Genomic DNA, 12,906 nt, shown 5'->3' with positions numbered 1-12,906 from the left:
AACAGTGTAAGTATAGAAAAGTGTAGAAAGTGACAGAGAATACAAGAGTATATTTATAGAATGGATGCATAGGATTGTTCAGAAGAACAAATAAGGAGGCCTCTCCTTTTGGGAAAATGCATTTTTTTTCTTCCTGAGGAGATATATTTCTACATGCAATTTAGTTCCCCCTAGTCATGTGGCCTTCCAGTTTCAGGAATGCAGTTTTTCAGTATCAGTCTTAGAACTACATACGTGTGTGTGTGTGTGTGTGTGTGTGTGTGTGTGTGTGTGTTTTAACCTGAAAGGGGTTAAATTTTAAGAATTCATCCTTGAATTTGCTAAGAATTTTGTCAATTGAAATTCTCATCTATATCCCCTAATAATGCAGCAAATTTTCACTTAACTCCAAGGTAAAAATTTTTAGGAAGAGTTCTTCTGTTATACAATAGAAGATAAACTTTTGGGGACTGGGAAGTTTTTAATATGCTAACTAAGCATGGATACTAAGCCTTTTGGTAAATATACCTGCCCCCAATTCATGCCTTGAAAAAGTGAAGCCTTCCTCTAATTACTAGAAAAAAATTACTCCAAAGACCGTTTACTTGTAGGACATATATGTAGCTTTGCCTTTAGTAGAAACTGCCCAGGAAACTGGTTCCACACTAGAAGCAGAAAATTGTACCAAATGACCTAAGACACAAAAACCTTATACTTCAAGCCCTTAAAGCAGTAAACAGGCTAAGCAGTGTGTGTGCTTGGGGACTGAAATGTACACCGTGGCCTTGTTTCTCTGGCCTACTTTCGGAGATAAGCAGCTCTCCTGAGGCCCATCGGGAACAGCTATGGTCTCCACTGTCCACTTCGTAGACTGCACTGGAGCGGGAAGAAACTTTGGCCTTGAAGGAGCTGGCCATGGGCGACTCGGGCGCTGTGCTCGTGGTAAGGAATCATTTGTTATTTATGGCGGTAAAAGTACACTGACATCCTCGTTGCTAAGGGTTGAGCAGGACCAGCGCTATGTATCAGCCAGAGGAACCAAGGAGAGGCTAGATGCAGCACCGAGCATGCGCAGACTGCCGCCCTCCTTTCCCTAGGCCGCCGGAAGTGGAGCCTGCAGAATCGGCGTCCGTGCGGGAAGTTGAGTCTCCGGATTCGGCCTTCTAACGTGCTGACGCACGAGCGCGGGAGTACGTGAGGACGCAAGCGGGTCTTAGAGAGAGTGAGTTTCGGCGTCTCTTCAGCTGAGTTTGTGGCGTCGCTCTTGTGCGGCCTGTGTCGTGGCTTCCCGGGACCGCGGATAGAGGGGCCGGGGCTGAGATCCGAGCTGGTGCGGGCCGGGCGGAAGCGCTGCTTTGGGGCCAGCTTGGGTTCGCCGGGCGGAAGCGCTGTTTCGGGACTGGGCAGAGGAGCCGGCAGACAGGGTCCGGGTCTTCTTGTCCCCTCCGGCGGGGATGAGGTTGCAGGGGCAGGCTCACTCGTACCGCATCCCGGGCTCATGGAGGTCCAGGCTGCCCCGATAGGCTTTTGATAGATTCCTCTGACTTCAGGAAGTTTGAGGCGAAGTTGCATCAGCCGTAGAGCTTACAGTGGCAGGTGGTTGGAGGGGACGGCCACTTCCGTCTACACAGACCCATACTAACCTCTGTAAGTCTGCAAGTACCACAGAATAGATGACAGACATATGTCTGAGGAACTTGAGGGACTTCAGCAATTTTCTGTCCACACAAAAAGCTTGTATGCCTTTCCGTTTCTCCAAACTAGACGTCATTTTAAACAACAAACTGTAATATCGAATTATTGCACGATTAAGAGTCAGCCGTCAGGCTCTTTTAAAAATGCCTTCCTTCTATTCAGCAGCTTCATGACTCTGAGGTTTTTTGGGGGGAGGGCGTGGCGTCAACCTCCCCTCCCCCCTCTACATTTTGTCCCAACGTCCTTAACTTCATTTACCTTCCTGCTTCTGTTACTGATTCTGATTAGGATCTTCTAGTGTTCTGGCACATTTCAGGAGAGCAGGTGCTCCTGCCTTGGTCCTGGGTTTGCTTCCCATCAGCAGCATCTTCTGAGGGAATTGTTGGCAATACAGATTTTCGTGTCAAACCCTTTGAGCAAGCCTTTTGGTCCATTCTAACACTTCTGGGTGCTGAGTTCCATGAATAACATAGCCATTAAAAGCACTCACTTGTTACGGAACCACAGATAATGAGGTTTGAGTAAGGTGAGGTATTTTCTAGATATGGAACCTTGGGCAAATCACTTAGCTGTGACTTCATAGTGCTAAGTGTTAACATGTGAAAACAAGCGGGTAGCACTAACCCATATAAAACCCTCAGAGGTCAGGCATTACAAAATTACTAGACCTTCATGAAGAAACATACAGGTCATGGAGGAAGGACAAGTTGTAGGTTAGAGAGCAGTTGGATTGCATGGAGTTTGTGACTGCTGCAAAGACTTATCCCATTTACTTCTGAATAGTGAAAATTTAGATAAAGGATAACTTTTTTTTTTTAGCAGGATATGGTGGCTCATGCCTGTAACTCTAATGCTTAGGAGGCTGAGGCAAGAGAAATCCCAAGTTGGAGGACAGCCTGAGATACATGAGACCCTATGCAGATAACCAAAACAAAACGAGAAAGCTACCGGGCAGTAGGTACTACCACTAATCACATTGTGGTACTTTAGAAAATAAACTATTGGAAACTGTGCTAAGGTACTTTAAAGTTCTTTGGCCTTCTTGTTCCTTCAGTTTACTTATACCTACATTTGGTAAAGGCCAGACCAGAGTTGCAAAGAAGCATAGAGGAGTGGCTAGCCCAAGGCGATGCTGTCTCTGTTCTTATCTTTTGTCCTCATATGTTGTATGGCTCTATCATAACGGAAGGTCTCACATCCATTTGGAGGGTCACAGTTAAGTGGACAGGCTTCCAACTGGCTGATTTTTTTTTTTTCAAATTGCTACATGGAACATTTTCTAAGGGTCCACCTAGAGAAGGAAATGATCATTCAGGGTCTGAAGCTGCTGTCCTAGCGCCTAGGCTCATCACAATGTTGAAAATGGTCAGTGACTGACGGTGGCCTATGTAACCCATAGCTTTGACTAGAGAGCACTGGCACTAAGGCCATGCTGAGACTCCAGGTTATTATGGGGAGTAAATTGTCATGTAAATATGTCACTCGTGATACCGGTTTCTATCAGTAATAGTTAGCCTTACCACCAAAGTGATACCATCTTGTCATGAAACTTGTTTTTCAAAGGCTCCAAATGTTTTGTTGTTTTCTGTGTAAGAAAGATGTATAGCTGAGGTGCTGGGTCAGGTAAACCCTGCTTGAATTCTGCCTCCCTCTGTACATTGATTAGGCCCTGTAAACAGATTAGCATCCTTCCAGTTTTAATTTCTCCTGTAAAGTAGAGGCTACCTAAGTTAAATGAGATGGTGTGTTAATTACTTGTTATTACATTATACGTTAGGTAATTTCTCTTTTTGAAAGGGGAAGAAATAATGTTTAGCATTTAACTTCTGACTGCCCCATTAATTTCCATCTTTCACGTACGAGATTGTTTTATTACGTGCTGACTGCTTTTTAAGCGATGAAGATGCTGAACCAAAGCTTTCTCAATTTGTGAGAGAAAGCAAACACTCAGAGAAAATTGCAGCTCAGCTTGCTGGAAAAAACATTAGTTATTTCATAATCAGTGATTTTTAGTCATTGTTTTTATAGTTTCCAGATTAACTATAATTAACTTCAGAATATCTTTGATATCCTAAAGCTGATTTCATTTTATACAGTCAGCTGTGTCATGTGATTCTGTTATGTTATAGAAGATAGTAATTCTGTAAATAAATGCATGAAAATGTTATTAACCCTGAAGTAATTTTTAATACATATGCTTTACAATAGAACACTGATGTGTTCTACTTTTTAAAAATGCCAAAGTTCTTATATTTTTTTCATGATTTTACATTTAGCTATGAGTATATGAATGGAATATGCTTAAAGGCATTCATAGTAGACCATACTTTTGTTATTTTGTAGTATATTATATGAGGGTAGGGAAACCAAATATAAGGAAAGAAGTTATATACTTATGTACACATACATTAAAATTATTTTGAAAAAAAACATTAAAACTTTCAAGCTGTTCTTCAGTAGTGCCATTATTGCATCTAAGCAGTGATTCTCAGGGTTTTGTTTGTTTCTTTGTTTGTTTAATTGTTTTAACTTGGGGCCTGTTAAGCAGAAATTTACCCAGAAGGTTCAAGAGCTAGGAGACTTTCAGATCAGTGACACTGGAGTCCACAGGACCTGATCCAGGATGTGTCCAGAGAAGTGGGGTTCTGAGTGTCTGCCTATGACTCCCTGTCAGAGGCACAGCTCTGAGCATGAGCTGTACCTAAAACTATGATGTCAGAAATCTAGGTTCTGGGGGTCCTCTGCGCTGCAGACGTGCTAGCTTTGTCTCTGGGGTAAGCATATGTCTGGGTTCTCATACAGAGTCATGGGTGATTATTAAAAACAAAAGACTCCTGAACAAGTGCAGGCTTCAATTTGTCCCATATTTTCTAGAAATGGGATTCTGTGCAGAAAAACAAATAACAACAACAGACCCTACAGCTTTTTAAAAAATCCCTGACACTGTGACAGCTGTAGCACTATTAAAGCTACTTAGTATTTCAACTGTTGTTTGGTCTCATAAGTGACTGAGGAAGAAAAACAAGGCTTCAAAAGAAGTATACTTGTGTGTACCCACAGTGGTTTTTGTTGTATGATAGCCTCTGGTTTTCATTCATATGGTAAGGTAGTTTTTTTGTGTGTACGTGTTTTTTTTTTTTACCTTAATTTATTAATGACTCCTCAGAAAAATAATTCCCAATCTAACCATTTGTTAGCTTGTTATTAGCGGTAGTAGTAGTAATACTGCTATTTTCACACATTGAGGGGGTTTTCCTGGTGACAGCTGGAGAGTGGGGGAGGGGAGTCACTTCCAATCAAGCAGCTGCTCCTTGCAGCATCATGGTGATGATATTTCAAAGCTGGTGGGTAATTCTGGCTGTATTCAGAAAAGCAAATGTGTCATATTTCTGAGATGCACTAGATAGTGTGCAAGAGCCCTCTGGGATCCAGATGATAGCCAACTGACAGTGTGTGCATCCAGGCTTGCATGTCGGTGTTATTTACCATCTAGTTTCTTGGACGTTGTTACATGCACATCATAATTACAAAGCAATAAAGTCCAGTTCCATGGGGAGACGTCTCATTACTTTATGGACAGGAAGGGAAAATGAAAACCGAATTTCAGTGGTGTACTACATGCTTTTATGTGCTCTTCTCTTTTATCCATTCTTCTCCACGGCCTTAGGAAGTAAGTGTGATTTTCTTTGTCTCAGCAAGTATGAGGATGTGGTCTGTCCCAGGCAACATGCCGTATTTGACCCCTTCCAACTAACGTTAGGGATCCTATACCATCAGCTGTTTCCCCATGCTGCTAAGGGACATACTTTTCATCCAGAGTCACAGTATTAGAATAGCAGTGAATGAAATTTCTATACACATTACAGTGACCTCAGTTTTATAAGTAAATGTAATATGTACTGTACAAAGTACAAGTGTGTTGGAGCTATGTGTTTGGGGTTTTTTTCCCCCTTGAACAAAGTATTTTTGGCAACACTCAAACTTTGACACCTTTCTTTCATATTGCTGGTAGCAGCAGTTTTGTACTTTGGAGTGTTGTAATGAATGAGTTGTGGTTCCAAATTTAAGCAACTATAGAAAGGCTATATACTGTCATACATAGTCTCTTTCCCACAGCTACTCTTCTTCCCATCAAGCCATGCGACTTTTGTACTAATAAGGAGCCTGTTAGGCTCCTCAGTTTCCATCCTCAAAAGAAGTTCTTTACTTTCTGTGAGATGCTGCTGCTGTTTTGGTAAGTCGGGGGAGTCATTTCACTTTCTCCCTCATTGCCTAAGGACAATGCTTATCCTAGTGTCTTCTTTTTTTCTCGAGTTGCCATAGAAACCTTAAAGCTTGTTTTGCTCTTTCCTCTGCAAGCATGCATGCTTATGTGTACTTTTAAAACAGTTCCTCATGTGCCAGTGCTACTGTCGATTGCTTTGCCTTTCTAGGTTGTAGCTTTCTACAAAGACTAGCCTGTTAAACAGTATAGATTGACACAATCATGTTCTTCATGCAGTTTCAGACACATACCCTGACTGTCCCAGGCTCATGATTAGAGAAGTGTTTTTGTTAATGCACTGGGTGAAGGGAGACTTCAATGAATCTCTGGAAAGTGCCAGACCCTTCCTAAAGCCCATGAGACTGAAACCTAGTTGTTTCTTGGCTTTTTTAGTGGATGAGTGGAATGTTTGCCCTGAAGTTCTAGATAGACCTTTGTATCCAGTGACACTTCATTGATGTATGTATTCTAGACTTATTTTCCATGAAGAACAGAGACACAGAGATGCAATAGAAAACCACTTCTGTAATTACTAATACTCATTCTTTTAAAAACATTACCTTGGTATAAATAGATACGTAAATAAAGACATAAGTGGGACCCTCTGGTTTCCTTTTTAAGATTCCGTTTGTCATTTGGTACTCTACAAGTATGAACATTTCAGAGGACTTCCTGCAGAAGTTCCCCTTGCTTGCATCTTTAGTCCTGTACGCGCCTGTCTCTAAGAACAGCATGCCTGCAGTCGACTTTTGAGATACCACCTATGTGATATCTCCATGTTCTGGTTCTCGTATGAGCTAGAGCCTTTGTCAGTCTTAAGGACATGGTGATGCTTGAAATAAACTCAAACCTGCTTGTGAACGCTTTTGTAACTGTGTGGTGCTTAGGTCGACATCTTTGCAAACAGAAGCAAAACTATCTTAATTTATATGATCCAAGTAATTTGGTTAAAGACAAGACACTTGCTGGGAGCTATGTGGATGAGCCCAGATACAATAGAAAATCCAACTGGCCATGCCTCAGTAACTCCGTTGAGAAGGGAAGCTCTCTGGGTTTGTGTAGTCTTGGCCACCTCAACGAGCTCCTTCAGGAGACTAATCAATCCCAATGGCATTAGTGCTAGCTTCTCTATTCAGGTCCAGGGCAGAGTTGTTACTCCAAGTTTGCTCTCCTTCACCCTTGATTGAAGAGTCCATCTTTTCCTCCAAGGTCATACTAAATGGGAGTGGGCCATTCTTGTTAGAGAAAGAGTGAGGTATTTATGCTAGATAGGCAAAAATCCCCAACCTGTCCCAATCACAGGTAATTTACAGATGTCCTGTGTTCTTGCAGGACCATACCCCATCTTTGAAGTATGGCTGCTTTTCCCACTTGACTAATTTTTGTGCGGGGCAGATACGGTTCCATAAATAATTCAGCATCAGTTCATGCACAGATGAAATGAGGGGTGGCAGTGGTGGGCAGCGCTTTCCCACTGACTTGGGATAGACAAAGAGATCGAGTTAGAGCAAAGACTAGAGTGGAAGTCCTTAAATCCTCTCGAAAGGTGTGATCATGGTATGCTTGCATTTTGGTCCCCATGTGCACCCTGGTTTAAAACCTGCGGCTGCAGGGCTGTCAGTAGGGAAACTTTAATGAGCTCTCATTATGCTAAAACTTGTCTGTGTGAGGAAGAACTGGCTTATGATTGATACTGGAGATCATAAGTGTCGACAGGGCAGAAGTGGAGTTGGCTCGAACTCACCTAGAGTTGTGGAACAAAATTGAGGATTATATGCAAAATCTAGTAGCTTCAAGTTTTCAGTCACTTTTCATGTGTAAATATAGTCTGATCACTGGTGTTGAACCAATCACATTTTTTAAAGGAGGGGGAAATTTTGCTAGCTGACATCATGAGATTTTTTTTTTCTAATCTGTATAAAGGAAGGGTCATTAAATTCTCACAGTATTAGCTATCCTTGACAAAAAGAGGCTTGAGATTTTTATTATACAATTTATTTTAATTAAAAAGTAAGTTATGGGGCCAGTGAGGCAGGTGGCCCAGTGGGTAAAAATGTTCACCAGGAAATCCTGGTGACCTGAGGTCAGTCCAATGGGCCTATGTCCAGGTTGGAAGAGAGAAAGACCAACTGCATAAAGTTGTCCTTTAATATCCATGTGAATAATGGGGCACATGCTCTTCCTCCCCAACACCTTTATGCACACGCACCATAATAGAAAATGATAATTATGCTTTCACATTCCTTTCAGATACCATACTGTTTAAAAAGCATGTGAGTCACTCATACAGTTTGAAAATGTGGGACAGGATTCTTAGAAAGTCACCATCATATGAAACCACTCAGAAGTACTTCAACTTTTTTCTTACTATCTCCTAATTTATTTGTTTATGCACATAAGCCACTGTCACTTCTCAAATGATGATAGCCTGCTGTGTGATTGCTATCTCACTTGGTCCTTACAAAAGCAAATGAGCCTGTGTATCCTGCTCCCGGGGAAACCGTGACAACTTAAGGCCAGTTGGTCAGTGTGTTGTGGAACTCTTACTGAGGATCACGCCCTTAAACATCCTGCCCTGTACTGCATACATTAATATACATAAATATTGCCGACCTCGATACAATTTTGTCAAAGACGATCGGTCCATTCCACTTCCCCCCAGCCTGTTAACACCCCCATTCCCTGACAACTTTTATGTTCTGAAACTGTTAAAACACACTGTGTTATCCATCATCTTGTGCTTCTGTTTACCGTGCCTGTGCCAGGCACTCTCTAGTGCAGCAATGAGTCGCTGTGAAGCCTTTTGTCCTAACTGTCTCCCAGCAGCCCGACGGCCTTTCATATGGAATTCAGCAGGATTGCTTTTCATCAACCAAAGTGGAATGCTGCTTTCTAGGTGAAAAAAAAATAATTAAATGCTTTTAAAGATGTATTTGATTAACAGGAAGCTGATCTGTGTAAATTAATTATAACAGTAATGATGTCATAGCCCTGTCTTTTGTTATTAACCAGGTAATTGACTAGGAGTTTAGAAGCTTATTGTAACTGACAGCTAGCAGTTTGACCTTGTGTACTGTCTGAAAGTGAAGCATGCACAAGGAATGTAAATGGAGTTTGCTCATTGGGCTGCGGGTGTTGTCAGAGTGTCTGATCTTGGGATCTTAGTTACCTTCTTTCATTACTTCTTTGTTGAAACTGCTGGCCTAGCATGTACTCCCAAACTGGACATTATATTTATATCTCCCACTAAAAGCATCTGACCAAACACAAATGTCTGTGTCCTTCAAGAGTTGTAATCAGACATGAGACCTTGACACATATGAGATATATATTTATATATATATCTCCCCAGCAGCCCACCTTCATATCACACCTGAAAGCCAAGTTTCCCAGTCTGCACTTACACAGCAGGTAACAAAGGCCTCAGATACCTATTAATTATGCAAATAAAAGTTGTTGAATCTTCGATGGAGGACCAGGCCAGGAAAGAGTTCAATGTTCTACTGCATAACCAGGATCTTCCAACTTAAGTCACAGATGAAAAACGCTTTTTAAAAAGTGTAATACCGTATGTATGTATGTATGTATGTATGTATGTATGTATGTTTAGGACACAACATTCCTAAAAATTATGATGCTCTGCAAATCAGTCCAAACTCTAAAGAGCTTGGAGACAGGTGACCTCAGGAGAACAAGATGGCAACCTTATGTAATGGTAGCATGGTTTACATGCATTACATGTGAGTAATGTGTGCGTATTGCATGACTCTCTCTCTTCAGAAAGCCTTGAGCCAAGCTTCTGAAACTGGCTGCCAGGACTGCAGCTTGTAGCTTCCTGTCCATTGGTGGAAAGAAGGTGGAGCCTGAGTGGACAGACAGCTGAGTGCTGGAGTCAGGATGTACTGTATGAATGAGGCGGTGGTGGTTGTTGAGTGTGTCCATTTGACTGTCTGCCTCACCTGGGTGCAGTTGTTGGAATGCATCTTCTATGCAAATGGTCTTCTATTTAGCTGGTGAGTTTGAACATACTGATTACTTCAAAAGATATGTTTTAGCAGAACTCAGCAGATGTCCTGTTTGTGCCTTCTTCCCAGCACACCCATGTCCTCAGGAATCTGTGTTGAAAGCACAAGCTTGCCAGCTCCACCTTCAAAACCCCTTTTCTCCTTTGACCTATTTTCCTTTTTCCTTCAAAGCCTGGCTCAAGCAAGGAAACAGCTCTAAGGTCTTCTCCGAATTGAACTTTGACTTAAGCGTATTCTGCACTGAGAGGTGTGTACATTAATGGCATGTAGCTAAAAAGCACGTGTATTAGATGACATAAAACACAAGTTTGTGACAAAGGACAACACTCAACTCAGATGGCTGAGGCTCTCAGCAGAAGAAAGATACCTATTCTCTGGCTTTGCTGAGTGTTTCAGAAGGAGCAGAAAGGCTGAGTGGTGCTGTGTACCAAGACAAAGATGGTTCCTTGGGTAGGAACTAAGCCAGAGACCCTTGAGAGTTAAAACTTCCAACTTTTCTGCAAACTGGACCATAGTCTCATTTAAACGAATGATTTTATTTTTAGCTAACTTCTGGCTTGTCTACAAGATGAGTACTGACTGGATCTGCTTCATCATGGTTTCAGGGTTCACCAGACTAGTCATACTTTTGGAATGTGTGCATAACTGAGGATTAGCTAGTGATATGCATGTGTGTAAGATTGGCCAACAGGGTCTCACTTAACCTTCGATTTGTAGTTTTAGAATAACTAGATCTCAGAGTAGAAATGTGTTTTTCACTCATTTAAAACAACAGATATCTAGACATGGATTTTCAAACTCTGAGCTGCAAAGCAGCCTTATGTTTCAGCTCAAGAAATAGATCATTCTAGAAGTTGATGTTTTGGGGGTATCCAGAGCCACAAAGATGAGGACTAAACTGACCTGGGCAGATGTAACTTGGCCAGTTAGCATGAACAGAGTGTTTGTACCATGACCTGTGTGACAGTCATTCCAATTCATTATTTTTCAAAATCACTGTTGCCTGGTGTGTTTTTTTACTCATCTCATTGCTTGGCAAAATCGTGGAGAAGAGCAGCTGAAGGAAGGAAAGGTGTCCTTTGGTTCATGCTTCCAGGGTTCATCATGACAGAGAAGGCGGAGAAAGAGCTTGAGGTAGCTGGTCAGATTGCATTGCTTTCAGGAAGCAGGCAGCTGAGCACTGTTGTTCAGCTCTCTTCTAGTAGGTTGACTATGGGATGCCCAAAAGCAGTATCTTACGTAGGGCCCCTTCCTTCCTTCCTTCCTTCCTTCCTTCCTTCCTTCCTTCCTTCCTTCCTTCCTTCCTTCTTTCCTTCCTTCCTATCTTTTCTTTCTTTTGGTAAGACTTTTTTTTTTTAATGAAACCTTTTACTTTTAAATCATTGGCACCATCACACTTTTAATTACAGTTCTCATTAAGTTATAATTAAACTTCATGGTATATTATGAATAAATGTTGATCTAAAATTAAACAAAAATTGCTTCCTTTCAGTCCTGTTAAGAAATTGCTTCAGACTTTATTTTATCTTCCAAGAAGCATTTATCTGAAAGAAATAGGTGTTACACTTTTTAAAAAGCGTTTTTCATCTGTGACTTAAGTTGGAAGATCCTGGTTATGCAGTAGAACATTGAACTCTTTCCTGGCCTGGTCCTCCATCGAAGCTTCAACAATTTTTATTTGCATAATTAATAGGCATCTGAGGCCTTTGTTACCTGCTGTGTAAGTGCAGACTGGGAAACTTGGCTTTCAGGGGTGATATGCAGGTGGGCTGCTGGGGCCTCTTGAAAGCATCATCAGTAGTAAGTCAGTGTTGCTGTTGTGAGAAACAAAAGCTGCACAGTCTGTCTGAGAGCTGGACTGAGTCCTAATAGTCCAGTTTAGGTGTATTGTCCCTGTGACCTCTCTTATCTATATAGGGAAAATAGAATTTCAGTTTCACACCAGGACTTCTAGAATGGTATTCAACTGAGTCAGGCTCCTGTGTTTGAAATCAGGCACACACACTGTATCATGTCTTTACCTTTTGAGTCTTAAGAGAGCCCACATAACTGTCCATTGTGGAGATGACAGAGCACATGTGACTGCTCTCTAGATGGCTTTGTATTTTAAGTACCTTGGACAGAGAAGCGGAGGGCAGACATTTCAGCATCCTTAAGGGTCATAGGCAGAAGCACCACAGATCTACTTCTATGGACAACTACAAAACAGCTTTAGGGGGGGCTCCAAAACAGGCAGTTTTCAGGATGAGTGCTGTAGACTTGATGATATATGAAACAGAAAGATTATAAGAATTAAGTGAAATGAAACAAATTACATATATCCACTTTTAAACTAGATGTGTTCCTATCAGATGCTGTTGAAAAGATGTTATAGAATACTATAAGATTAGTTCCTGAGCTGAGCCTGTGTGGGTCAGTGATGATGATGAAGATGCTCTGTCATCAGCAGATGCCTAGAGTCCTAAAGCTTCAGGCATTGTTACTTATCATGTCTGGAATGGAGGTCTCACTATTTAGTGCCCAATTCGAAGGTGAGGGGTTCAAGCATAGATTAAGAATTTACTCAAGAGCCAGGTGGGTGATCCTTGCACTGCAAGGTAGAGGCAGGTGGATTTCTGATGTTTGAGGCCAGCCTGGTCTCCAGAAAAGTTCCAGTACAGCTAGAGAGCTACATAAAGAAAAATCCTGCCCTATAAACAACAACAGCAAATAAAAATAAAAAAAAGAAAGAATGTACTCAAGATCTTACAGTATCGAAGCATTTAAGTCAGGATTTAAACCTGGCCTTTTGGCACCAAACTCCATCCTGCTAATCATGACTTGCTTCATGAAGTAGTGTACTCCCCTACTTCCACATTTGTGCTCTATGTTTGTGAGTGTGTGTGTGTGTGTGTGTGAGAGAGAGAGAGAGAGAGAGAGAGAGAGAGAGAGAGAGAGAGAGAG

The 12,906-nt window shown here is 41.6% G+C and overlaps 1 protein-coding gene across 2 annotated transcripts in view; it reads left to right on the top strand.

The window, feature by feature from the left end:
* The first annotated feature begins 1,103 nt into the window (after positions 1–1,103).
* Rhbdd1 (rhomboid domain containing 1) overlaps positions 1,104–12,906 on the top strand; it is a 108,249-nt gene continuing 96,446 nt past the window's right edge. For both annotated transcript variants that reach the window (XM_028789420.1, XM_028789421.1), the window contains exon 1: positions 1,104–1,201. The gene's annotated coding sequence lies outside the window, so the exon portion shown is untranslated. The remainder of the gene's footprint in view (positions 1,202–12,906) is intronic.

The sequence above is a fragment of the Grammomys surdaster genome, unplaced genomic scaffold, assembly GCF_004785775.1.
Source record: "Grammomys surdaster isolate TR1022 unplaced genomic scaffold, NIH_TR_1.0 125833, whole genome shotgun sequence".
Taxonomy (NCBI): domain Eukaryota; kingdom Metazoa; phylum Chordata; class Mammalia; order Rodentia; family Muridae; genus Grammomys; species Grammomys surdaster.
Note: the sequence above shows the minus strand (reverse complement) of the source record. Positions and strands in the feature narration are given on the sequence as shown.